Below are 27,205 nucleotides of genomic sequence, written 5' to 3'. Positions count from 1 at the left end.
CGTTTCAAATGTTTTGTGTTTCCAATGTTGATATTGTATTTATCTGCCAAATTCGTTAATCTCTGGTGTATTTTCCCTACTTCTTTGGTAATCTTAGGGCATAAGTATCTCAGTTCTGCCTCAGTGTAGGATTCCAACCTGTTCACCCCCATTGTTCCTTCCACTAACTCAGCAGCTTCTGCTCCTAGTCTTACAAGAGTCAGATATTCATCTTGTTTTTCTTTTTCGGGATTGGCTTCGGCTACTGTAGTCGCTATAGTCTTTTGTGATGTGCAAGTTTTCTCTAACCACTCATTTAACTGTTGTACTGTAAAACCCTGCAGTGAAATGTTCCCTGCATGTATCATTGGAGTATATGAGGTATTTGTACTCATAGTTTGGGGAGTCAGGACTCCCAACCCTGCTTGTCGCATTGCCTCAAGAGGTGCCCCTATTGGACTGAGGTCCATTAAGGGTCTTGATTGTTCGCAGACCTGTCCTGCCTGGGCCATTATTTGTGGAGTTCTAATAGGCCCTCCTCTTATCATTTCATTAGTCATAGCTCCCTGTTCGCATGTCCTGGTTTTCTCCTGTGCATATAATGTTACTGGGGGACCAACAGTGATAGGTAGTGATATAGCGGCAGGTGTCTGTCCTGATCCCAGGCTTCTAGGAGCTGCAACACCATAGGTCTGCTCTAATAATCCTGGTGCAGGCTCTTTCAAAGGACCCGCTACTGGGTTATACCCCGGTATCAGTTGTGGCGGTTGTGACACTAACTGTGGGGTTGACTCAATCTGTATTAGCCTTGGCTTTGTATATGTCGGATCTGGCGGCACCACCAAGTTCGTAGTAGTTTCGAGAACTGGAACATCGGGGTAAATTCTTTTTATCTGTGGTGGAGGTTGTAACTGTATCGGTACGTCTGGTGCAGTAGGTACACTGTCACCATTCTGTATCAAAGCTGTATCACTAGTCTGTACTGTATCAGTAACTCCCTTCTCCTGCGTCTGGTTCCCAGGATCCAAGCTAGTGCTCGGAACATCGTCACTCACCGCAAAAGGTGGTGGTCGATCATGCAGCAATCTATCCATAAACTCCTCATCCTCTGAATCATCTTCTTCTTCCCAAGACCTTTTTTGTTCTTTAACTTTGCCTGAGTCTTTGTTAGTTTTGCAAGAAGCTTTCTTTCCCTGTGTCTCTTCTCCCTGTGTTATCGCCGGAAACAGTTTTAACCCATCTACTATTCCCCGTCTCCACATCTTATTCTCGTTGTCCCATCTTGCTTCTGCATAAGATTTTTCTGCCCTTGTCAACCTCCTGTGAAATCTTTCCTGCCTATGTTTAAGAGCCATCAGATCCCAGATCGCTAGAGGCTTATATTGTGCCGGTCTCAGAGGTGGTTTCTGCGTACTTAACATCCACCTCAAGTTCTCTAATACCTTTTGATTGAATGTCCCATGTTCCGGAAACGCTAGACACCCTTCTTTTTCTGTCAACTTGCGCCATTGTTTTATCCATAAACAAGGTGCAACACCCTTTTCCTCCATAACTGTATAGGCTGGAGTACCCTCGGGTGGTGTAGGTTCCCCGTCGGTTGCGACAATGTACACATCTCCCCTCAAAGCGCTTTTGAATGCCTTAACAAAATTCATTTTATTTTATATTTAATCAGGAACGGCTTAGTTCCCAGGACACTCTTCACCTGCCCTTTGCTCACCAAATTGCAACTCACGGACGACAGCCAATCCGTGCGCGACCCCTCTCTACATCTGACCTATCCCAGCGCGGCACCACTGACGTCACACTCACACACTCTGCAGCTGACAAAGTCTTGCGGCTTGTCCTCGCCTCACTAACTCATACAATTCATACAACTAATGCGATTTATTGCAGACACTTTAAAATGACAATACAAATCTGCCGGTTTACTACAGGAAGGGTAACACATTTGCTTCAGAACTTTACGGAGATTTCACTTGAAGCCTCGGCCGCTACTCTCTCCTTCTCAGATCCCACATGTGCAAGCAGAATTCGACCCGCAAATCCTACTCTCGACTTGTCAATGACTCCCTCTAGTGCACTTTAGAGCTTGTCAAATCTCCATCGAAGGTTTCATACATACGTTGTGACTCAAACTTGACTTGTCAACCACGCCCGATTGACCTATTAAACCGCACAGATTACAACATAAACCATAATTCTCATCCTACTCCGGAGTCTTAGACCTTAACAAGTCCGTATACCTTAACCAACCACGTGGATAATTTTGAACAATAAGCGCTGCATTCACATGAAGTGCGCCGACTTCCCTACTCTCATACTGTGGAGTACGCCCACTCCTGCTAAACAACACTTAATTTGGCCTGAATACACACAAATCTTCACAATCTCCTGTAAGATGCATAAGCTTTGAGCAAGCGCAAAGACCCTAACCACATATACTATGGCGCCGAGAACATTCCCAACTCGTCTAGGCAGGTTCCGAGATCCCGGAAAAGCCCATGGCGAACCTAGCCACTCATCATTTTGCCAAATTTCATTATCACAGAAAACAAAATTACAAACGAAAACTCCGTCCTAGGGCCCCCAAAGGCCAAACCGTCCTCTGCTACCAGAACTGCTAACACGTCCGTCTATGTCAATTTATACACATCAGGACTCGTTTTAGGTCGATGAACCTTTGGACCCAGTGGTGAGTCTCCGTAAGACGAGATTACCAAGCATCAAATATATTTCATAATAACCATTTATGATCCTTCGGCGCATTCACTAGTTCTCAGACTCAAATAACCACACCTTGAAGGATGATTTTGTGAATTTATTCCCTATTGATTACAATCTAATAATAAACGTATTAATCTCAAAACCAAGAAGCATAAGAGCATAATCACAAAGTGGCGACTACGATAAACTTTCAACAATGCGATGATCAGAATCATAGGATAGATACGTTAGCAAAGAATAGATCATAGTGTATAATAAACCATAGAATAACAGTTCAGCATAGCTATTTGTCAGTCACGTCAGTTCCATCCGTCAAATGAATACCTCATCTAACCTCAAATTAGCATTAGCATGTTGGGCTTCATGCAAAACAATTTAGAACATCAATTTGGAAAACATCTAACTAAGATACCTAATTAAACATACAGCAGTTGGTACCTAGAAAGAAAGACAAATAGATTCCGTTAGCATTAATAATTACCCTCCTCGAGATAGGTCAGCATACAGGATCAGTCTTCGTCTTCAGGACATCAGTTAGTTCACCGTCAACCTATCTAAATTAAAACGGGGACACCCTCCTCGTATGGAGGAAAGCGTAATAGGGCAGTCTATGGGCTAGGATGATTTTGTCTAAGTCTCAAATCACCAAATAGAGTGACAGAGTTTCTGGATGCAATCAATATAATTCCCTACCTAATGTGTCTCGTCTCTCGTGTCATGAGTTTTTATCCCTTTTTCGTAATACATTCCCCCAAAATTCTATTGGTTAATAACTACACCCCACTATTGGTAACCAATCAAATTACACATTAAGTAATGCATTTTTCATTTCTCGATATTAACTTGTCTTCCAATTGGTCTTCATAATCAGTATTTTCGTAGGTGGTATGTCCGGGGTTACTTCACCATCTTGGCACACGTCTCAGGTCAAAAGTTCTCTTCCCCTCGTCTCATTGTCCTTGGAAGTGTCCATTAATGTTTCGAAGCACATAACTTTATACTAAAACTGTTAGCATGCGGATGAGAAAATTCCTTCATGTTTCAAACTAATACAGAAAGAACAATAGCTGGGTCATGGTCGTTTGCAAGTCCGCACACAGAAGAAGCAGAAAAATACGCTTTTAAATGAGAGTTACACAGCTAGTTCGCGACTCATGCTAACTTAAGACATACGAGTTCTAAATGAATACAATTTCTGATCATAATAATACATATAATTGGAAGATTTTTATTAATTCAGCATTAGTGTTCATAAATGAGTAAATCTTTACGTTTATTAATACATTTAATTTATTAATTATTAATATTGCTTTGTCAATTGTAAGCATTTCACGTCTATAATATATGATATTAAAACTACGCTCTCTCAATCCTATCAGCCAATGAACATCTTGATCAAACTCCAAAGAGTTTCCGCTTGTTTCGAGGTAACCCTGTTTATCAAGGCTGTGAATAAAGATATACATAAACAATATGGAAGGAAATATTAAAATAATTTTGTAAAAAAAATAATACATTGCAAACGTTTTACCTCTCCTACACAGTGTATAAACTATGATGATTCATTACACTCTCCAATGAAATGATATGAACCCAATGCATTTTTTATTAAACCACATTCTAGATTTATATACCAGCCAGTTATTTATATTGACGGTATATCTATAGCACTGGGAACTTAATCTAAATACATTTCAGATATTGCAATCCAGAGATCAACATTATTAGGTGAAAGGGAACTACCTCGTTTGGTTATCCTTCGTGGACTATGCATGAAAAAGCCTGTTATTGGCTATATGTCAATGGTACTAAACCTATTGCTAAACACACCAAACACCTGATAATCCAGGAATTAATATATATGATTTCCTATATTTTATGAGTTCATATTTATAGGTACCAACATTAACCTTTTAGAATTTTAAGATAATGTTCCTTCCTATCCAAAAACGGTTTGCATTTCTAAAAAAACATATTTATTCCAAAATTATATGAATACATATTGTCACACACTGATGACATTGTCCATCTCTAATACCCATAGTTCAATTGTGATCACAGCAACTCGATGTTGAGTTTGAATAGCTAATATATTCTTGTTGTACCAGATTATTACCACGTTACTTTCTCTCTAACATATTGTAATTATGGTCACCCCCAAATAGCAGGATGCTTCATATGTAAGACCATATTCACTTCTTAATTCTTAACGACCTCTGGACTACATCCAAAGGGCCAAAGTTACTATGTGGAGTTATGCAGAACATACACTCTCTAGGTCTGGTTCATATTGTGTCCCTGATATAATATTTCTTAATGTTCCTTTTGGGCTCAAACCTCAAAAATATGAATAGGACCTTCATGCACTATTTCTTTTGCTCACCTACTGACATGTATTCGTTTTTCTCATTGTACACATTTACCATGTGAGCAGTGTCAATATCTGTCTATCTTATTTCTCAGTTGTTTCTAACGATGATCATTAGAACAGTTTTTCAACATTCTTTAGATCCAAAAACTATATATCACTTGAAATTAGATTTACATTCCACACATACTTTAATGATATCACACCATGACTTTTGAAATGAGTCAGTATTATTTGGTTTTTGTGAAATAGTCTCTAACTTAGATTTTCCAAAGGACCCTATTTAGATGGACACATACAAGGATGCCCAATACAGGGATGTAGAGGAAGAGGAATTGCCTTCCATGGACATACCCAGGATAATGAATGGGATCCTCACAGTAACAGATCCATCTACACCCCCTTTGATTGATTTGTCACCAGATGACATCAGTAAATTTCACAGTCTGGTGAAAAGAACTGCAAAACGATGAGACCTGCCTGTATCTGTTAGAGAGGAAGGTAGACCACATGTGGCAAGAGAGAGTTAACATCACAAAAATTCCAGCTATTGTAGCTAATGTGTACCCAGAATGTACAAATATATAAAGGCCCTCATTATGATCCTGGCGGTCTGGGCCTCCATGCTGGCAGTGGCGGTAAATACCGCCATCCGGCATGGCAACCCAGACCGCCATATAGTGAACCGCCCTAAACCCCACGGCGGAATACACTGCTAGCGGAAACGCTGGCAGGGGCGGTGTATTCCAATCAAAAAGGGCAGCGATGCAAACAGCGCTGCCCTCTGGATAATGATACTTATTCCGCCAGCCTTTTCCCAGCGGTTCACACCGCCAGGGAAAGGCTGGCGGAATGGGTATCTTGGAGCGATTGGGGGGGGGGCTGGGGGCCCCTGCACTGCCCATGCACTTGGCATGGGCAGTGCAGGGGCCCCTGTGCAGAGCCCCATCGCCCAGGTCACTGCCCGATTTACGGGCAGTGATCTGCGCGACGGGTGCAGCTGCACCTGCAGCACAGAGGCATTGACGCACAGAGGCATTGACGGTGGATCCATGTGGAGCCGCCGGAAATGTCCCAGCCAGGCATTCTGCTGGGCTGGCAGGCGGAAACAATGTTTCCACCCACCGGCCCAGCAGAATGTTCTTTATGCGGCTGGCAGGGTCCCAGGGGGGCTGGCGGTCAGTTAAATGACAGCCAGCCTGAACAAGGCGGTAAATACGGCCATGTTCATAATGAGGGCCAAAGTTCTGAAAACTCATCAGCTTGCTTACTTGGGCACCAAAAGCCAGACCCAGTTGTCACATAAGCAGCTATACGCCAATCGAGAAATCCAGCAATACCATACGTGATACCACCACAAAAGAAGGTTGGAGGACGACCATGTCTGGTAAAATATTTTAATCTATGGCAGGAAAATGAATTAGCGCTGCCAATGCCATGGCAATCATAGTAAATCCTACAGACACATGTGGTCAGATATGGCCACATATCTAGACCTAAAACCAGAACAAAAGAACCAAGAGGTGAAACAAATTCTTCATGAGGAAAAAGGGTATCTGCAGTGCTAATTGTTCGGCTTTGACACTAGGAACACTGCAGCAGAGTAAAATGCAATCCTTTCATTGAGGTAGAGAAAGATAGTATCCATCTCTGGTACCCCATAAACCCGACAGATACCTAATATACCTACTTCAATCATATTGGCCATTTTAAGGGTCATAAAAACAACAGCAGCAAGCATACATACAGCGGCAATCGCAATACTACACCAGGTCTTCCACAAAGCATTGTGGACGGCAACCACCAAAGTGTCAGGATAGTTGACAAGATTAACAACTTCCGGCTACCACATTCCCTCGTTAAAAAATCGTAGACCCTGAGGCTTCATTTTTTAGGGAAATAATAAACCTGAAGAAGGCAAAAGCAGCGTATTTACTGATGGGAAGACAGACACTCTAAAACCACTGGCAGAAGTTACTAAATTTGACAGAAGTAAAACTGCACTTTTTGATCATGATATTTTCATGGATAGTATTAATTCCATTCTGTGGTTTGCACATGTGGATGATCCAGGAGGAGCTAGACAGTCAGAGAGCTCAGTTGGCACGTTCTTTCAAAGACAACGTTTTCATATCCTCCAGAATGAAAAAAGCTCTTCCTTGGTGAAAGTCAGGATATGTCTCATGTTTCTTCCTCCTCCATCTCACATCATTGTCACCACAGATGTTTTAACAGACAGGTGAAATGCCCACCTTAAAGAGCTATCAGCCAGGGTCATCCCAAGAAAAGAAAAACACATTAATGTTCTCAAACTGAGAGCTCTTGTAAGTGCCTTGCAATCATTTCTCCCATGCACTCAAAACTCAGTTGTATTGATCCGGATGGAACACCACCACCATAAACCAACCAACCATGATGTTATACATAAACCAACATGGAGGAACATGCTCCCAAATAGTCTCAATAGGAGCTGAAAAACTTTAGTATTGGGCAGTACACCACAAAATGACTCCAAAAGTAGAGCATCTTTCAGGGATGAAGAATGACCTTGCGGACTACCTCTGCAGATGTTAGGAGTTTTCAAATGAATGAAAGTGATGGAGCAGTGTTTCCTATATCGTAACCTTATGGTATAATCATTCAACAACCCACGCAATTGGTTGTATGGACCTTTGATAGTCGACAAGGAGAAGTGAAAAGGAGCAATCCCATATAAGCTTTAAAATATTTAACACTTTAGTACAGTTAATAAAGAGAATTGTTGTGAGTTAAAAGGTTTTTTACATCAATTTCTTAAGCTTCCAATCTTTATTCCGTAAGTATTAGGGCCTTATTATAAGTTTGTCCACACCGCCACACTCCTGGCAGTCTGACTGGCAGATTGAAACCCTGGCGGTCGGACCGCAAGAGGACTGCCACCACCACCAGGGTCACGCGTATGAACAGGGTAGCAGCAGTTGGAGTCATGGTCAGCCATGGCGGTGCCCATGGCAGCACCATCGTGCTGATCATGAGTCCACTCTCCGCCATAGAAATGCTGGCAGAAAGCCAGTGCTGGGGGCCACAGGGTGGCCCCTCCACTACCCATGCCCATTGGGCAGTGCGGGAACCCCCCTGCCAGCACCATCAAAATGCACACTGTCTGCTCTGCAGCATTCCAAGGGTGCTGTTATGCGACAGCATTGGCCTTGGTACCCTTAAGTGAGCCAAGGCCAATGTCATGGCACTGTTTCTGCCAGGCTGACCGGCAGAAATGTCATAGTACGATGTTTTCGCCGGTCAGCCTGGTGGAAACATCATAATACAACCGGGGTGAGGCCGCCGATATGACGGCGGTCTCATCCCCGTGGCTTTGGTGGATGGCTGGTCCGACTGCCAAAGTCGTAATGAGGCCCTTAGTCTTTTAAGCATCAGAAATTAATATGATCCATTAATTGATATGTTCAATATAAGAATACAACATTTGTAAGTATAACAGCTATTATTGTAATAATACAGCAGGCCTGTTCCATAAAGATTTTTCCCTAATCTAAATGAATTTAGAATGTAATAGAATAAGGTGTCAGTTCAGAAACCCAATAAAGCAAGGGATAAGCTTAAAGTAATCCCTCATAAAGAGAGTTATGGTCTCAAGAAACCCCAAGATGGATCTCCAGAAAATGTGAGCGAGAGAAAAAGCCCCCTCGACTCTAGGAACACACAGTAATATAAACACACAATATTGAAAATGGTAACAAGAATTACATTCTTCATCCAGGTAAACAAATGCCTATTCACTAATTAACATAAGTCTTCTGGAATGTTACAGCATCCGCAGTAAAAGAGAACAACATACTGTGCAAAACAACAGCTTAAACTGGCAAACAGGCCTTTCAATGCTTGTGTATTATTTGCAATTAATATGGCACCAACAGTTAGGCTAACTTAAATCAGCACATTATTATATCTTGTGTCTGCGTAAGTTGTCTTAAGTATGATTACCTACTAAAAATTGTATTCATCTTACATGTTATTTAACACAGGCTTTTGCACTTTTCTATTTGAGTGCATTTTTATTCGCGTAAGGAACTTTTGCCGCTGTGAGAGCTAAAAGACATCTTAAAGAAAGTATTCAGCACTTGGAAAAAGCTGACAATCAACCCGTCCATGACAAAAAGCAACAACAAATGCCAATTTTATGCGTGAAGGTATCCACAACCATGAACATGGGAAAGTGCTTTTTTCAGTGCATGGTAAAAGAGGTTTTCCTATGTTTTTCCACCTCTTCCCCTTCTGCTCAAAGTAATTGCCAAAGTGAAATGAAAACCTTTCAAACGGACACCTTTTCTAGACAGTAGTGGATTACGGACCTCCTTCTTCAGGTGGAGATTCTGCTAGGAAGAGTGCAGGCCCACTGTTGAGGAGTCAGGGACAAATCCTCCAACCCAACCCACAATCTTGGGAGTTAACAGCTTGGCTCCTGAATTCAATTAACCATGACATAAATATCTCAGACATTGCAATAACATTCTACCACAATCCAGAGCGTTGTCCACAAACAAGTCCTAAACTGCCAAATGGAAGAACCTCTATGTCTGTTGTTCTTCTAGAGGGCACCATCTTTTACATATCGAGGCTGTTGGACCTAGCCCTTTCTGCAGGGTCATCCCCAAACGTTTTGCCATGTCCTTCCACTTTTTGCAGAATTCGTTTTTGTTGGCTTTAGGACTCTGGACACTTTACCACTGCTCCCCAGTGCTAAAGTGCATGTGCTCTCTGCCTAATTGCTTGGTAACATTGACTTGTCCACAATTGGCATAGTTAATTTATTATAAGTCCCTAGTAAGTGACCTACATGTGTCCAGGGCCTGTAAATTAAATGCTACTGGTGGGTCTGTAACATGGGTTGTGCTACCCACTTCAGTAGCCCTTTAAACATTACTCAGGCCTGCCATTGCAGAAACTGTGTGTGCAGTTTTAAAGTGATGTGCCAACCTGGCAAGCTAACCCACTTGCCAGGCCCAAACCTTCCTTTTTAATGCATATATGTCACCCCTAAGGTAGGTGCTGCACAGCCGCAGTGTTTTTAAAAAGTTGGACATGTACTTTCACATTTTACATGTGTAGGTAGGGAAACAAATCTTTAATTCGTTTTTCACTACTGCAAGCCCTATCTTCCCCCATAGGTTAACACTGGGATTGCCTTAACTCCCAAGTGTGGTGTCTCTGGAATCACAATTTAAAATCACAACTTATGGTGAAGTTGGATTGTAATAGTAATTCTGAAAATGCCACTTTTAGTTAGTTAGGATTTCTTAACATAAATCATCTAGTGCCTTCTGCCTGTCTCTGAATGTACATCTGGGAGGGTGACAGGTGGGGTCTTGTGTATTCCCTTTTGACAGACATACACAAAGGGAGCTTAGGTGTGCCTGATGGGCCATCCAGTTCCTGATGGGCCATTAACATCTTGATGGGTCATCCTGGGCAGGATGGGAGGGCGGAGTTGACACACCTGAATGAGCTGGGTCCTGAGCCCACATAAAGAGCTGAATAACCCCCTTTAGTGTGGCTGGAACCAGGGCAGGAGGGGAAGGGACTTTGTGCACTTCAAAGGCCTCTCATTGACATCTTCCTCACTTCAAAGGCACCACGGGGTATAAGAACTGAACTTCTGACCCTACAAAATCAGTACACTTCTTAACCTAAGGAAAATAAGCCAGGAAGAAGGACTGGCTTGCTGGCTTGCCTCCTGTTCTGGAGTCTCAGCGACATCAAAGACTGCCTGCATCTCTCCTACAGCACCTGGACTCTGCCACCTATGCATCCTGCCCTGCCAAGTGGTGCCAATCCAGTCCTAGGCCCTTGGAAATGGCTTTTCAGTTGTGCTGCAGTTCTCAACGTTGACACATTGCGTCCTTTGCACCAATCAGAACCGTCACATCTTTCCTCACTGCGACGCATCACTGCAGACGACAGAAACATTGCAGCACCAACTGAGAACTGGCTAAAGGCTTTCAGCTCCGACACATCATCTGGCTGCATGGCTCAACAATGATGCATCGCCTTCACAAAGGGGTTCGACGTTGCACCACTGCTCGAGGATCGACGACTGTGCAGCTCGATGATGAAACATGCCATAGCTGCTCAGATCAGAACTGCTGCATCTCATTTGCATTGTCTCCTCTGCTCCTTGCATCGGATCCTCAGCGTCAAAACAACCCTCCACACAACGTACTCTTTCAGCGGGACAAGGTTGGTCACTGTAGCCGGACCGTGCTCCATCACAGTCAGTCTGAACTTTGGATTTACCCCAGCCTACCAGGACCAAATAGCCCCGGTTGGCGCTTAATGCTTCTAAGTGCTACATTTAGGGCCTTATTTAGAGTTTGGTGGACTGGCTACTCCATCACAAACATGATGATATCCTGTCCGCCATATTACGATTTCCATAAGATATTATGGAATCGTAATGTAGTGGATGGGATATACGTCACGTTTGTGACAGCCTAACCCTCTCTTCCAAACTCTAAATCAGGCCTAAAATCTTTGAAAATTCATATCCCAACTTCTACTTTTTAGATTGTTGTTGTTTTGGTCTTGTTTTACTCATACAATTATACTCTATATTTTAACTTTGTGTGGAGTCTTTTTGTGTTGTATTCACTTTGTTACTGTGTAAAGTATTGCACAAATACTTTACACATTGCCTCTTAAGTTAAGCCTGACTGCACTGTGCCAAACTACCAGAGGGTGAGCATAGGTTAATTTAGGGTGTGTATCTGACTAGGATTGAGGTGTCCCTATTTAGACAGGCTGTATACCTCTGCCAACTAAAGGCCACATTTCTAACACAGGCTCAACAGATATTACCCTCCCTATAAAATTGGCTTAGTCAGGATTAAGATGAGCATCAATAAAAGTCCATCTGGCTGCAATTTCACTTTACAGGCAAACTCTGAAAGAATCATCCTTATGGTCGCAAAAGAAGCCTCAAAGAATTGCTAAAGGTTTCATCATCTAGTACTCCACCAGTAATCTGGCAATTGAACACAGTACTTCCCCAGTTAAAAGTGGATCCATTTGAACCAGTCCACAAGCCACATATAAAATATCCCACTTGGAATATAACAGCTTTATTGGCCATGACATTAGCAAGAAGAGTAAGCAAGAATCAAATTTTCACAATCATGGAACCATATTTACAATTCACTAAGGATAGTTATTCTTAGAACTAATCCAAAGTGTATACTTATTGTTCCAGTGGAATTTCATCTAAATGTGCCTGTTATCCTTAAATTGCTTTACCGAAAACATCCTAATTCATCATAGAGGGCATTGCGTTTCCTTGATGTCCATAGGGTTCTCAAATTAGAAAAATCAAACTAATTGCTAGTTTCTTTTGCCAACCCTCATAAATTATTTCTGTTCTTAAAACAAGGAATTTCCAAATGGGTTGCTGCAATTATCACTTTGTACCCTCTGAAAGTGGGAAGATGACTCACTGAAACAGTTAGAGATGAAACTGTCTGCCTTATCCGACCAGCCACTTGTTATGTTTTGTAAATTCTCAATACTGCTTACTATTCTGATTCAAGCATGTGAGTTTGAAAGATGCAATGCTGGAAAAGAAAGTTACCTGTAACTGTACTTCTCCAACTTTACTATCTTGCATTAATTCACATGCGGCCCACCCTCCTCCTCAAACAAAGGCTGACTCATGCACACAATGCCACTTCTACATTCCACTCTCATGGTAGAAATTTGAGGGATGAAGACCGCTGGCATGGGTGATGTTGGCTGCACTCCCATCTCACTGGCTGAAGTTGGGTTCTTTTCCTCTGAAGTGGATTTTCTAATAATATGGTGCTGTTCTTAGCCCTTGCAGACAGGTAGTGCCCAGTAAAGCTATTGTAAAAGTACTATGGTAATGGAAAATGCTATAAGCATGTGAATCTAGGAAAGATACCAGATCTGAAGAACTGCAATTACTGTTTTCGTTACCTCAATGCATTTCAGTAGGATAAAAATGATGGAGTCCTTTCAACCAAAACAAATCCAACAAACATGCTCCATGTAACCTTTTACCTAAATAATACCATGAACATTCCATCTAACCTGACTCCACCCTGTTTACGACTGCCCCCCTCTAGATAATATTGCTTAATTATGGCATGTCTTAAGGTACGAGTTGCTGATACCCAAGGTCTGGCGCAGAACCCTTTGTGGTGGCGGAAGGTGGTTCATTTTGGTAACACTTTTGAAAAAATAAAAGAATACCCATTTCACCTTTGAAGTACACCCAAGTACCTACTTCCAACAAGAAAGTCTATGAGAAATAAAAACTTTAAGAAGACTTCCTCTATTGGCTTAATTGTTATGTGCCTGAAAGACACAAAAAAGAAGAACTCATTATAAAATGTGAAAGTAAAGTGAAGCTAAATAGATGATTTCAAGCTGTTGCTAAAGTTACAGAAGAACATTTCTATTTTTTATGAATTACATTTTTATTAATTTGCATAGTAGTATATCTCAGACCCTACAAACACTGGTGGGCACGAAAAACTAAGTAAAACATGAAAAACTAACCAGGTATCAACCAATAACCTCCCTTCACCCACTCTCCCGTCAGAGAGATAATCCCAAGGTCCATATTCTGTCCTCCAGTATTTTGGTCCTGAAACCAAAGTGAATGGCATCCCTTCAGCTCACTTTAGGCATATTTGATAAAGTGGATGGGATAATCCTGAGCTCTTGGAGAAACCAAGTGCATGTTAGTTCTTTAAAGTACATTGCTAGGTACTGCTGATGAGGAGCCAAGTCAGTCTCATATTTTTCCAATCTCCTCTACATAGACTGCTTCTCCATACCCAGTAGCTCCAAGAAACAACATAGTATATCAAGGACATCCAAGAACCTCTCCTTCCCCTGTAATGGTGTGATCGCCTTTCTTGCCACCCAGGGAGACGTTTATTGATATTTATTTTCCAGTTATGGCGTTCAAAGGAAAGATCTTTGAATTCATGGGATGCACGAGGGTGTATGCCGGGAGTCTGGAATAGAAGACTGAAATATTATATAAGTGGTATTCAACACCTCAGCCCTATATTGGTGAAACTTAAAACAATGGCATAGCAGGTGTCCTCTACCCACATCCCCTCCAACAATGTTTTGAATGATGTTTATCCCATTTGTACAATTTGGGTGTTCGGTCAAAATATTGATTTAAAAATATAGAGTTACAGAAATATTGGGTTTTTAATATTGTGACACAGAAATACTGTGTGCAAAAATATCATTGACAGAAATATTGATGTTTTAAGGTAAGAAATATTGTTTTTTAGGTTTCTTAGGTTTCTTTATGTGTTTAAATATTATTTTAGTTGACTAGGTTTTATATTGTTTGTGTAATTGTGTCAGACCTCTGACCGTATCCCAGTAAGCTTGTCTGGTCTGCCAACATCCTGAAGGGTATAACATTGACCATGTGCGCATTGTGCCACTTGATTGTCTGTAATGTCACTATACAGCACAAATTACATGCTTGCTGTTGCCAATGCTTGTTGTGTATTTTCCAATGTTACTGTACATTATTCATATGCTTACTATTACCTATGCTTGATGACTTGTATCAAGTGCTATCCTGATCCTTACAATGCTTGTTAAACTGTTGACAGTAATCATCTTGCCCGTGTGGCTATGCTAAGTGTCTCATGCTTGAAAAACGTTCTCAACTCTGTTGTTTACTGGTTACCAGGCAACCACCATGACCCTGAGGTCTCAAGGGTGCTGTTGCCTCGTGTTATCAAGCATGAGTCATGGCATCTATAAATACTTCTTGCCGTGCACATGACTCTGCTTGACTTTCTTTCGCGTCTTGTAAGGGAAGCTGCCAGTGCTCGAGGATTTCCCTGCAGTCCTGCCCATTGACTTCTTGACTCTTCTGGCGGCAAAGATCTCCACCAGTGTTCTAGCCCAGTTAAACTCCCATCTAACAGCTAAGTGGAGTGCGCTGCCTGAGAGCTGTTTTGTGTGTTGTTGACATTCTGCTTTGTGTCAGTGAAGGCCCTTTGACTGCCTTATGCGCAAGCCTTCTTTTGTGACTGCCTGCCCTTTGAAAACCCTCTTTGCAAGCGTGGGAGCCATGACAAGATTTAATTCATGCTACAAGCGTGGGGGCCTTGACAGTATTTGATTCATGTTAATTTAAAAGTGTGAAAAGCGGTAGGAAGCCACGGATTTTTGATCTGATTATTTTTACCTTCTGTATTTATATTACTCTGTACCTTGCGCTACTCAGCGCCAGAAATACCTAATGTTAGTTAGAATGTGGTTCTTTTAAAACTTAACCCTTCGTGTAATGGGTGAACAGAAAAATTACTCAGAAAGTGCCAGATCAGCACAAGAGACTTGGTCACAATAATTCAATCATCCAGATTATTCAGAATCCTCCACCTTTTTTAAAATAACCCTTGAGAAGAGAGACAATAAGGCCCTCATTACGAGTCTGGCGGTCACTAGACGAGCTAGCTCTGAGCGCCATATTTCAACCCTGGTGGTCGGGCCATGGGGGGAACGCCAGCTCTGCCAGGATCCCGGATCCCGGCGGTAGGTGGTGGTCCTAATCCACCAGGGCAGAGCTGCAAGCAGCGCTGCCCTGGGGATTATGACCTTGTTCTCCGTCAGACATTTCATGGCAGTAGCACCGCCATGACATGGGTGATGGAAAACAGGTGCAGGGGGCCCCGGGGGGGCTTCTGCACTGCCCATGCACTTGGCATGGGCAGTGTAGGACCCTCCTGGCCAGCACCCTTGCAATGAACATTGCAAGGGTGCTGGTGCACCCTGCAGTCTGCAGCATTGCCGTCGGCTTGATTACGAGCTGAAGACAATGCTGTAGGCTGTTTCACGCTAGGAAAGCGGCTGGAAACTCTTAATGAGCCCGGCGGGGAGGTAGCCAGTATGGCGGCAACCACCCAGTCAGAAGTTTGGAGGATGGTGTAAACTGACTGCCAAACACATAATCAGGTCCTAAGTGTTGCTGAGATTGCCAGGTGATTGTGCTTAGATTACTAGGTGGAAAGTGTGTCATAGCATGACCATTGCATGTTCCAGTGAATGTTGTCTTGTGTTAATAGTCTCTCAGTAGCAACTATCCTCGCTAATACTCTGCTTGTCATTATTTATCTCAGAAGAGCACCTCCCACATGCTACGCTGACGATCCTCCATGTCCTGAAGATCCGGGCGCCTGGCTGGACCTGGAGATAGGGAGCGCAGTGTTTTCTTTCTCTCTTCCAAATCCCCTTCCCATTTGAGACACCTGCCGGGACTCCTGGATACAATCAGTAGCACTGAGAGGTGTCTCAGGAGGTCGGGGGAACAGCAATCACTCTTGCAGGCAGCCTGCTTTTCAGGTGAGTGGCTCCACCACAACAAATTGTTGTTAATGTTTTTAAATATAGTTTGGAATTTTAAGTTATTTAGATTTTTGATTTAATTCTAAAATAGTAACTTATAGTTTTGTAGCTGGTTGTTAGGTTTGTAGGGGTACAGGGTGGGAAGTTAAGTATAATGAATTTATATATGTTTTTAAAGTAATATTAATTATTTATTTGATTATTAAATATGTAAATTGTGTAAATAATATAATTTTGTAATTTATGTTTTATGTGCGGGTTGTTGGGTTTGCAGGGGTATTGGGTTGGAAGTTGATTAAATAATACATTATTAATTATTCATAAATTAATAATTAGTTAAACGTTAATTAGTTAGGTAAATTGTGTAATTATTAATTTTTTTAATTTACATTTTAGGTGCGGGTTGTTGGATTTGTAGGTGTATCAGGTGTGAAGTTAATTCAATTTTAATTGATTATTTCTGTATTATTTATAATTCATTAGTAAGTGTAAATTATGTAAATTTTGCAAATATTATACATTTTAATGTAGATTTATGTTTAGTGTGCTACTTTAGGGTGAGAACGTAATGATTTTAATAGTTTTAATTTTATTAAATGAATACTTGTGTTATAATGAGGTATGTGTTTGAAGTGAAGTACTTTCCCTACTGTTGCACAGAATGGAGTGGGAACAGTAAATTTTACCCCTCCTGAGACCAACACCTTCCCCACTGTTGCACCGACTGGAGTGGGAACAGTAAATTTTACCCCTCCTGAGACCAACACTTTCCCTATTGTTACACTGACTGTAGTGGGAATAGTAAAGTTTACCCCTTCTGAGTCCAACGCTTCCCTACTGTTGCAAGGACTGGAGTGGGAATAGTATATTTTACCCCTCCTAAGTCCAATGTTTTCCCTACTGTTGCACAGACTGGAGTGGGAATAGTACATGTTACTTCTCCCGAGTACAATACTTTCCCTATTGTTGCACCGAATGGAGTGGGAAGAGTACATTTTACCCCTCTTGAGTCCAATGATTTCCCTACTGTTGCATGGACTTGAGTGCGTACAGTAAATGTTACCCCTCCTGAGACCAACACTTTCTCTACTGTTGCACTGACTGTAGTGGGAATAGTAGAGTTTACCCCTTCTGAGTCCAACGCTTCCCTACTGTTGCAAGGACTGGAGTGGGATAGTATGTTTTACCCCTCCTAAGTCCAATGCTTTCCCTACTGTTGCACAGACTGGGGTGGGAATAGTACATTTTACTTCTCCCGAGTACAATACTTTCCCTATTGTTGCACCGAATGGAGTGGGAAGAGTACATTTTACCCCTCTTGAGTCCAATGATTTCCCTACTGTTGCATGGACTTGAGTGCGTACAGTAAATGTTACCCCTCCTGAGACCAACACTTTCTCTACTGTTGCACTGACTGTAGTGGGAATAGTAAAGTTTACCCCTTCTGAGTCCAACGCTTCCCTACTGTTGCAAGGACTGGAGTGGGATAGTATGTTTTACCCCTCCTAAGTCCAATGCTTTCCCTACTGTTGCACAGACTGCAGTGGGAATAGTACATTTTACTTCTCCCGAGTACAATACTTTCCCTATTGTTGCACCGAATGGAGTGGGAAGAGTACATTTTACCCCTCTTGAGTCCAATGATTTCCCTACTGTTGCATGGACTTGAGTGCGTACAGTAAATGTTACCCCTCCTGAGACCAACACTTTCTCTACTGTTGCACTGACTGTAGTGGGAATAGTAGAGTTTACCCCTTCTGAGTCCAACGCTTCCCTACTGTTGCAAGGACTGGAGTAGGATAGTATGTTTTACCCCTCCTAAGTCCAATGCTTTCCCTACTGTTGCACAGACTGGGGTGGGAATAGTACATTTTACTTCTCCCGAGTACAATACTTTCCCTATTGTTGCACCGAATGGAGTGGGAAGAGTACATTTTACCCCTCTTGAGTCCAATGATTTCCCTACTGTTGCATGGACTTGAGTGCGTACAGTAAATGTTACCCCTCCTGAGACCAACACTTTCTCTACTGTTGAACTGACTGTAGTGGGAATAGTAAAGTTTACCCCTTCTGAGTCCAACGCTTCCCTACTGTTGCAAGGACTGGAGTGGGATAGTATGTTTTACCCCTCCTAAGTCCAATGCTTTCCCTACTGTTGCACAGACTGGGGTGGGAATAGTACATTTTACTTCTCCTGAGTACAATACTTTCCCTATTGTTGCACCGAATGGAGTGGGAAGAGTACATTTTACCACTCTTGAGTCCAATGCTTTCCCTACTGTTGCATAGACTTGAGTGGGAACAGTAAATGTTACCCCTCCTGAGACCAACACTTTCTCTACTGTTGCACTGACTGTAGTGGGAATAGTAAAGTTTACCCCTTCTGAGTCCAACGCTTCCCTACTGTTGCAAGGACTGGAGTGGGAATAGTACATTTTACCCCTCCTAAGTCCAATGCTTTCTCTACTGTTGCACAGACTGGAGTGGGAATAGTACATTTTACTTCTCCTGAGTCCAATGCTTTCCCTATTTTTGCACCAAATGGAGTGGGAAGAGTAAATTGTACCCCTCAGGAGTCCAATGCTTTCCCTACTGTTGCACGGACTTGAGTGGGAACAGTACATTTTACCCCTCTTGAGACCAACACTTTCCCTACTGTTGCACTGACTGTAGTGGGAATAGTAAAGTTTACCCCTTCTGAGTCCAACGCTTCCCTACTGTTGCAAGGACTGGAGTGGGAATAGTAAATTTTACCCCTCCTAAGTCCAATGCTTTCTCTACTGTTGCACAGACTGGAGTGGGAATAGTACATTTCACTTCTCCTGAGTCCAATGCTTTCCCTATTGTTGCACCGAATGGAGTGGGAAGAGTAAATTGTACCCCTCTTGAGTCCAATGCTTTCCCTACTGTTGCACGGACTTGAGTAGGAATAGTACATTTTACCCCTTCTAGTCCAACACTTTCTCTACTGTTGCACTGACTGGAGTGGGAATAGTAAATTTTACCCTTCCAGAGTTCAACACTTTCCTTACTGTTCCACCAACTGGAGTGGGAATAGTACATTTTACTCCTTCTGAGCCCAGTGTTTTCCCTACTGTTGCACTAAATGGAATGGTAATAGTTAATTTTACCCCTCCTTAGTTCAGTGCTTTCTCTACTGTTGCACACATTGGAGTGGTAATATTAAATGCTACCCCTCCTGATTCTAGTTCTTTCCCTACTGTTGTACTGATTGGTGTGGGAATAGTACATTTTACCCCTCCTGAGTCTAACGGTTTCCCTACTGTTTCACAGACTGGAGTGGGAATAGTACATTTTACCCCTCCTGAGTCCAACACTTTCCGTACTGTTGCACAGACTGGAGCAGAAATAGTAAATTTTACCCCATCCTGAATCCAACGCTTTCCCTACCTTTGCACACAGTGGAGTGGGAATATTATATGTAATATTCCTAGAAATCAATAGTTTTTAAATATTTTTATATTGTTTAAAATTATATTATTACTAATATGTTTCTGAGTATTTAAAATGTGTTTTTAATTAGTAATGTTTGTTATATATAATGTAATCTATTATTAGTAAAATGTATTTTTTATAACATTTTTACTTTTGTTATGTGTAATTAAATTGGTATGTTTCTTTATTTTTTTTCCAAATTATTTGTTATGGTTTTTCAATTTAGTTATGTTTTTTATATATATATAGACATATATACACCTATGTTTTAATTTATTCCATGAAATCATAATTTGGTGTTAAAGCGGCGTTAATACTGCCAACAGGCCGGCGGTAAAAAAAAAGGATTATGACCACAGGGGTAAATGCCAACACAGACAGCCACTTTAACACACCGACCGCCAGGGTGGTAGTGGCCACTGGGCTGGAAACTTCGGTCTCCAGCCCGGCGGCCGTCACAATCCCACCCTCGGGATTACGACCCGGCCTACCGCCATGGTTTTTGTGCCAATCTTACTGCCACGAACACCGTGGCTGTAGGCACTATCAGTGCCATAGAATCCCTTCCCTGGCACTGATAGGGGTCTCCCCCACACCCCTCCCAATCCCCAAACTCCTCCCCCACCCACCCACTCCCTCTCCTACCCCCTGCACATTTACACACACTCACGCGCACCCATATACACACATGCACACACGCATACCCACATCCACCCACGCATGCACACATACATACCCACACACCGCAACACACACCAACATATTTGTCGCACACACACATTCACAACACAATATACACAGTAATTCACACACTCATTCAACGCAACTCACACCCGCATGCACACATACAAAAACATACACACACACACACCCCCACACACACAACACCGATCACCCATCTCCTGTTGGAAAACCCGATTTACCTGCTTGCAGGGGGTCCTCCGCCTGGAGACGGGACGCGGCGCTGCTGTCAGCAGCAGCGTCCGCCAGCAAAACACCACCAGCAAAACACCGCCAGGCCGTATCATTGCTCATGACACGGTTTGCGGTGTTTTGCTGGCGTTGCGGTGCTGCGGAGATCAGCGCCTCCTTACCACTGTCTGCCGCCATGACCATTGGCGGTATTCCACTAGCCTCCTGGCGGAATACCGTCGACGGTCATAATACGCGTGGATGGCTGGTAGCCACGGCGGCGGTATGTTTGATGGCCGTCGCCGTGGCGGTAGGAGGCATTTACCGCCAATGTCATAATGAGGGCCTATATGTGTAAATAAACATGCACATATACATATATGTGTGGTTTTGTTTGAATAGGTATATATTTATATATATTTTTGTATTGTTTAAATATGTTTAATTTACATTATATTACTCTTACATGTTACTATTTTTCATGTTTACTATATTTAAAAAAATGTTGTCTATTTTTTTATATTAGTGTAAAACAATATATTTTTTCAATATTTTTGTATTTTCAGTTATAAGTATAGGAAAACAATATTTTTGTGCACAGTATTTTTGACACAATATTTATGTATCATGATATTTAGGTTTCAATATTTTGTCAGTGAACCTACAATTTGACTGGCATGTAAAGCCAGTAAAAGGCTAAACTTGACATTTCTCTTCATCCCCTGACGACCCAAGTTGAGGTATGTACCATAATGTAAAACATGCCCCATTCTTTTTCTGCCATTTTATGATCTATCCTACCCTCCCATCTTTTCTGCTGAGGGTATCCAAGTCATTCTTTTGCATTGACTTACTAGTGAGTAATCTGCTTGCCGTTATAAAATCTTCTATCTTACCCTCCCACTTTTTCTGTCCCAGATTTTATTTCTAGTTTGAGCATGAATTAGTAGCTTAGATATTTCAGATGTCCTGCCAAATTTCCGGTTCTCTCACTTTCTTTGGAGTTGGTGAAAACAAGGGGTTGACACTGGTGGACCCTCTGCTGGTTTCACCTAGGAAATCTTTGACCTGTCAATCCGTCCACAAAGAGGATTCTAGGTCACAGTAACACTTGTCCCAACTCTTTTTGTTTTTTAAATTATTTTTTATTGAGCAGAGATGATATACAATGTACAAAACACAGAATAAGAAGAGGTTAAAACATCCCGGAACCCAAGTCGAACTTTTGACAAACTTCATCAGTGGATCGTATTTTGACAATAAAAAAATACATCTTGCGGCAACGTTTTAGACCAAATTCTTAGAAAACAATAACATCAAATGTACAGATAAAGCGCTAAAACCCCAGGTCCTAAAATCCCAACGTTGAATGAAAGTGAACATGTGCTAAAGTGGCTGAGTGCTTACGTAAACAAGTAAGAATGTTAGATAAACCAGTACTAAAGTACTGGTGTGCTGGAAAAAGCGTAGACCTCATACTGCCTAAATGACAGAGGCAGACAAAAATAGAAGGTTAACATGCGATCCCTAACCTAGGGTACCAGAGCCCAAGCAGAAGAAACTGTTGAGAAAAATAGAAAGCATGGCAAAACACCAGGCCGGGGGTCATGTAGGCTTCCATTCTATTCCAAACATATCAGGTTGATAAATAAATCCATAAAGGACCTGATAATGTCTGTCGCAGTAATACTAATGTTAATCTGTGCCAAAGTGCCAATATGCTAAAAGAGAATAACACCATGATGTCAAGGGTAATACTATTCCCCTACCATTCTGGTAACCAGGATAATTAATACAGCACTGTCCCCACAGTTTACAAAGATTGAAATAGCGCCATGATGACTGAAATCTCTTTAGGCCCGACCCTTTTAGTATATGCCTCCTCAAACCTTCTTGTTCTGGACTTTTTTTTAACCAGTCTTCGTATAATTGGAAAATGAACAATCTGATGATAGCTTAAAAAGAATTGCTTTCATGGATCACCACACCGTGAACAAATCTCCTGCCAGGTCATACATTTACCACAAAGTAAAAACTGTCCTAGTTCCTTTAGCCCAGAGTGGTACCAAAATTTAATGTGTGATGGAGAAAGTTGCAAGGCCACATGCCTTTCCTAAGAGAGATTCAAGAGTGTAAAACCTGATATGATTTGATTAGAGTGATAAAATAACGACAAATGAGCACTCCAGCCCTGTTTTTGTTGGTAATTTGGGGCTCTTGATAAAGACCGGAAGCTGTGTACCTGCCTCATGCATCATTAAGTCTAGAAAAATTGTGTCAAGCATTGCTCCCCCAGCCACTGTTCTGACCAGAAATATCTAAAGTGCTGCCTCATAGTAGGTGGGGGAGTGCCAGCCCACCCTGTGCGGTCTCAAGCTGAAGCACTGAATACTTCACCTTAGGTATTTTACAGTTCCATATGAACTTCGTAAACATAGTGTCAAGATTGGTAAAATATCTCTTACTTATTTTAAGGGAATATTCAAGAATAAATACAGTAAAAGTGGGAGAGTAATGATTTTGATGAGGGCCACTCTGCCTATCAAAGTATGTGGGAAAAGTGTCCATCTATCCAAAAGACACTTTATTTCATGAAACACTGGACATATTTTAATTGAAACAACTGAGAAAAGTTGTTGGTCACATGAATCCCAGGATATTGAATAGGGGTTTGGGTTAGAGCTTTTGCTGTAGAGAGGAAGGAAGACTGCTGGTCGGAGTATTGAAGAGAAGGAGTTCAGTTTTCTTTTAATTGATTTTATAACCCCTAATATCTTGAAACTGTGAGAATTCAACCAACACTCTCTCTATATTCTCACTGCCAGATTTCAAGTAAAGAATAACATCGTCAGAAAACATTTTTAATTTGGGCATTCCGCTACAGAGGCTACAACAGCCAAATTGGCCCTGATCCTAACGGCAAGGGTCTCTAAAAAAAAAAGTAAATAAAATAAGAGAAAGGTGGACATCCCTGCCAAGTCCCCTATTAATATTGACTACTACTGTTAACTGAGAATTAGCCATTCCCTTAGCTTGGGCACCTTGATATAAATTTGCGAGCATGCTAATAAATTGAGGAGGAAAACCACATTTCTCAAGAGAGAAAAAGAGGGCATGCCAGTTGAATAAATCAAAAGCTTTCTCTGCATCAACCATTATTACTGTCACTCTAGTATTATTAGTTGAGAAATAATCTAATGCTTATACTAACAAAAAACAGTATTGGCACCCATCAACCAGCCAGCCACAAAACCTGTCTGGTCCCTGTGGATTAGAGTTTGAGCAAGGGGAACAATGTGAGTAGCCCAAATCTTCATAAATAGCTTGTATTCCGGGTTAAGCAGAGTAATGAAGCAGTATGAATTTACATCACAAGGATTTTTTCCTTTCTTTAAAAAGCTGACTATCGTGGATTCCTTAAATGTACAGGCTATCTCACCCCCTTCTTTAATCAAATTAAACAAGTCAGTCAGAAAAGGTAAGAGATGTTTTTCGGCCTGACAACTGGTCATTAGTGGGAGGCTGATTGATTGAAAATAATTTGATAGCTGAAGCTGCGTAGTCTGATAGCTGGACTCATACAGTGCTTTGTAGTGCACCAAAAACAATACAGAGATTTTAACTTTGCCAGAAGATATTTCACCCGTAGTCAAGTTAACTAATTACCTAACCACTAAGGCTTCCTGTCTTACCCGAGTCGACCAGGCCAAGAATCTACCAATTTGCTGACTCACTTCATACAATCTCTGTTGGTATGCCCTTGAGCTCTCAATTTCCTTTAAGGTAAAAAAAACTCCCACAACTTACAGTTAGGTTTTGCAATATTTTCATCTGTAGAGAGAGAGACCCGCTAATTCTGGAATTGACCTGTAAAACCAAGTCTACAGCCGCTTGGCACAGGGCAATTAGTTTTTTGTGATCCTTATATTGACAAACCTGATGAGCAAATATATGGCCTCTTGCTGCAGCTATAAAAGCCTTCCACACAGAAAAGATTGAGGCCGTACCACGATTTGATCAGATAATAGTGACTGATCCAACTTCCACCTAGGCCTCTCATTCCTTGATGACTCTACATTAATCATAATTGAGATCACAGAGTACTCAGAGAAAGAATTGTCCCCAATGTCAGAATCGAGCCTCTCAATACAACAGGAGACAAAAAAAAAAAGTTGATGCGGGGAAGCAGTATGGTGTTGTTGTGAAACACAAGATACCAGGATGATGATACGTCCACGGATCCAATAGAGCAAAATCATGCTTAATTACATCTTGGATCTTTTTGGTATTTGGTTCAAGTTGTTTTTTGATGTGCTTGATTTGTCCAAGGCTAAATCCTGAGTAAAATTAAAGTCTCCTCCAAAAACCAGAGTCCCAACAGCTCCCATAGCAATCTTGTAAATCTGTGACAATGTGTCTTGGTCATCAGACACTGGGGCATAGTAATTAACCAGGTTTAGCAGAGCACCATTAACTTGAACCTTTAACCATAGCCATCTGCCCTAGAAGTCTCTACTCACATCACAAACCTGCCAGTTGAGCCCCTTCCCCAAAAGGATTGCCAACCCCCCTTCTGCCTGACCTGCAGAGGCAAAACAAAATGTGCATATTTTTTAGGAATATGCATTTTTGTGAAATTGGCCTATAGCTGAGTTTTCTCAGAAATATAACATCTGGACTAAAATCTCCTAACCAGCTGAACACTCCCACTTATACACCGGATTTCGCATCCCATTACAAATAGCATCCTGCCTTTCAAAAACGACCTTGCTCTGATCTTTGCTCAGCAACTCAAACCTGTTCTCAAAACTGCCCTTAAGCCCTAAATTGTCCAGCATGTAAAAGAAAACAAAGAAAACTCTAATTGACACCTTAAGCTACCCACTGGGCACAGTGGGCACATTGGAAACCTTGTGCAGAAGCTGCTGTGCCTTGGCGATGTTGGTAAAAAGATGGAGTTGCCCCCCAGCGAAAACCTTCAGTTTAGATTGTTGCACAATTAATGCTTGCAAGCCCTGGGCCTTAAATAAATGCATTGGTTTTACAGTCCGTCCTTCTGCCAGCCTCTGAAGCAGTCATATAAGAAAAAATTCAACATTGGGGGATCCCTGGCATGGAATTGTTTACGCTAACAGCTTTACTTTGATCCAAAAGTCCATGAAGTTCACCAAAATAGTGCGTGGGAACTTCCCACTAAGAGGGCGTTGGGGTGGTACAAGATGGGCCCTTGTTATCGATAAATCTCCCGAATAATCAGGAAGCACCTCAGATCTAATGAAGGAATCGACCCACTGAAGAACTTGCTTGCCCTCAGAGCCCTCATGGACCCCCACAATACGCAAATTGGAACGTTGAGAATGGTTTTTGAGCCCCTTAAGCTTGACCTCAAGAGACAAATTCTGCTTCTCAAGCTGGGTGACATGCTTATGAATAGATAAAACTTGGTCTTTTAGTTGCGGCACTCTGGCCTCCTCCTTCTTGAGCCTTTCCAGAAACAGGGACATCGCCTCCTCAAATTTTGAGAGCCTTGCATGCAGAGCAGCCACTTTAATAACCTGAAATGCCTTGAGATCCCATTGCCTGATGCCTGGGGCCTATTGCTTTCTTTGGGGAACAGAAGTGTAAGATTGGGTTGTTGGTTGACTGGCTTGTGAGCCCTGCTCAAGCAGCAACCACAGTCCTTGTCAGGGTGAGGCTCAGGCCAAACCTAAGTCAGTCTATGCTCAACCCTCGGGTAACTTGGCACAGAGCAGTCAGGTTTTAATTCAGAGGCAATGTGTAAAGTGATTGTGCAAAACATCAAACTGTAATAAAATGAAAAAAAAACATGCAAAAGGGACCCCATGCCATCTAAGGAAAATTGCGAATTCTTTAATAAATAAAACAAGACCAAAACAACAAGATTCCAATCAGTAGACCCAGAGATATGTAATTTTAAAGATTAGAGAAAGTAGTGCCAGAAAGCACAAAGTGGCAACTGTGGCTATCTGATCACACCGGACAATTACAAAGTCACAAGTTCAGGCCGACCACAATGGAGCATGGGCTGACTGCAAGGACCCAGTGAGGCCTGCTGAACAGTGTACCTTAAATCCTGGTTTGCATAGGCAGGACACAGCCTATTCAAGTGTAAGTGGGGTTGTGCCCAGCTCCTACCTCCCATCCTGCCAGTGATGGCCCATTATGGCACACCTCAGCTCCCTACTGTGTCTGTCTGTCTAGTATGAATACACAAAGCACCAGTGTCAACTACACCCAGTCATGCGACCTAGAGACAGCCTACAGGCACCAAATGGCTTAGGCAGGAAATTGTCAACTTTGAAAAGTATCATTTTCAAAACTGTAATCTAAAATATAACTTCACCA

At 41.9% G+C, this 27,205-nt stretch overlaps 1 protein-coding gene across 3 annotated transcripts in view; it reads left to right on the top strand.

Moving 5' to 3' along the window:
- Positions 1-27,205, top strand: part of LOC138265821 (uncharacterized) — a 284,844-nt gene that overhangs the window by 226,411 nt on the left and 31,228 nt on the right. Inside the window, exons 4-5 of one of the 3 annotated variants that reach the window (XR_011199431.1) lie at positions 16,246-16,468; positions 16,868-16,898. The exons of 1 other annotated variant lie outside the window; for it this stretch is intronic. The gene's annotated coding sequence lies outside the window, so the exon portion shown is untranslated. The remainder of the gene's footprint in view (positions 1-16,245; positions 16,469-16,867; positions 16,899-27,205) is intronic. One more of the 3 variants, XR_011199430.1, reaches the window with a different exon arrangement.

The sequence above is a fragment of the Pleurodeles waltl genome, chromosome 11, assembly GCF_031143425.1.
Source record: "Pleurodeles waltl isolate 20211129_DDA chromosome 11, aPleWal1.hap1.20221129, whole genome shotgun sequence".
NCBI lineage: Eukaryota > Metazoa > Chordata > Amphibia > Caudata > Salamandridae > Pleurodeles > Pleurodeles waltl.
This window is presented reverse-complemented; position numbering and strand designations above follow the sequence as displayed.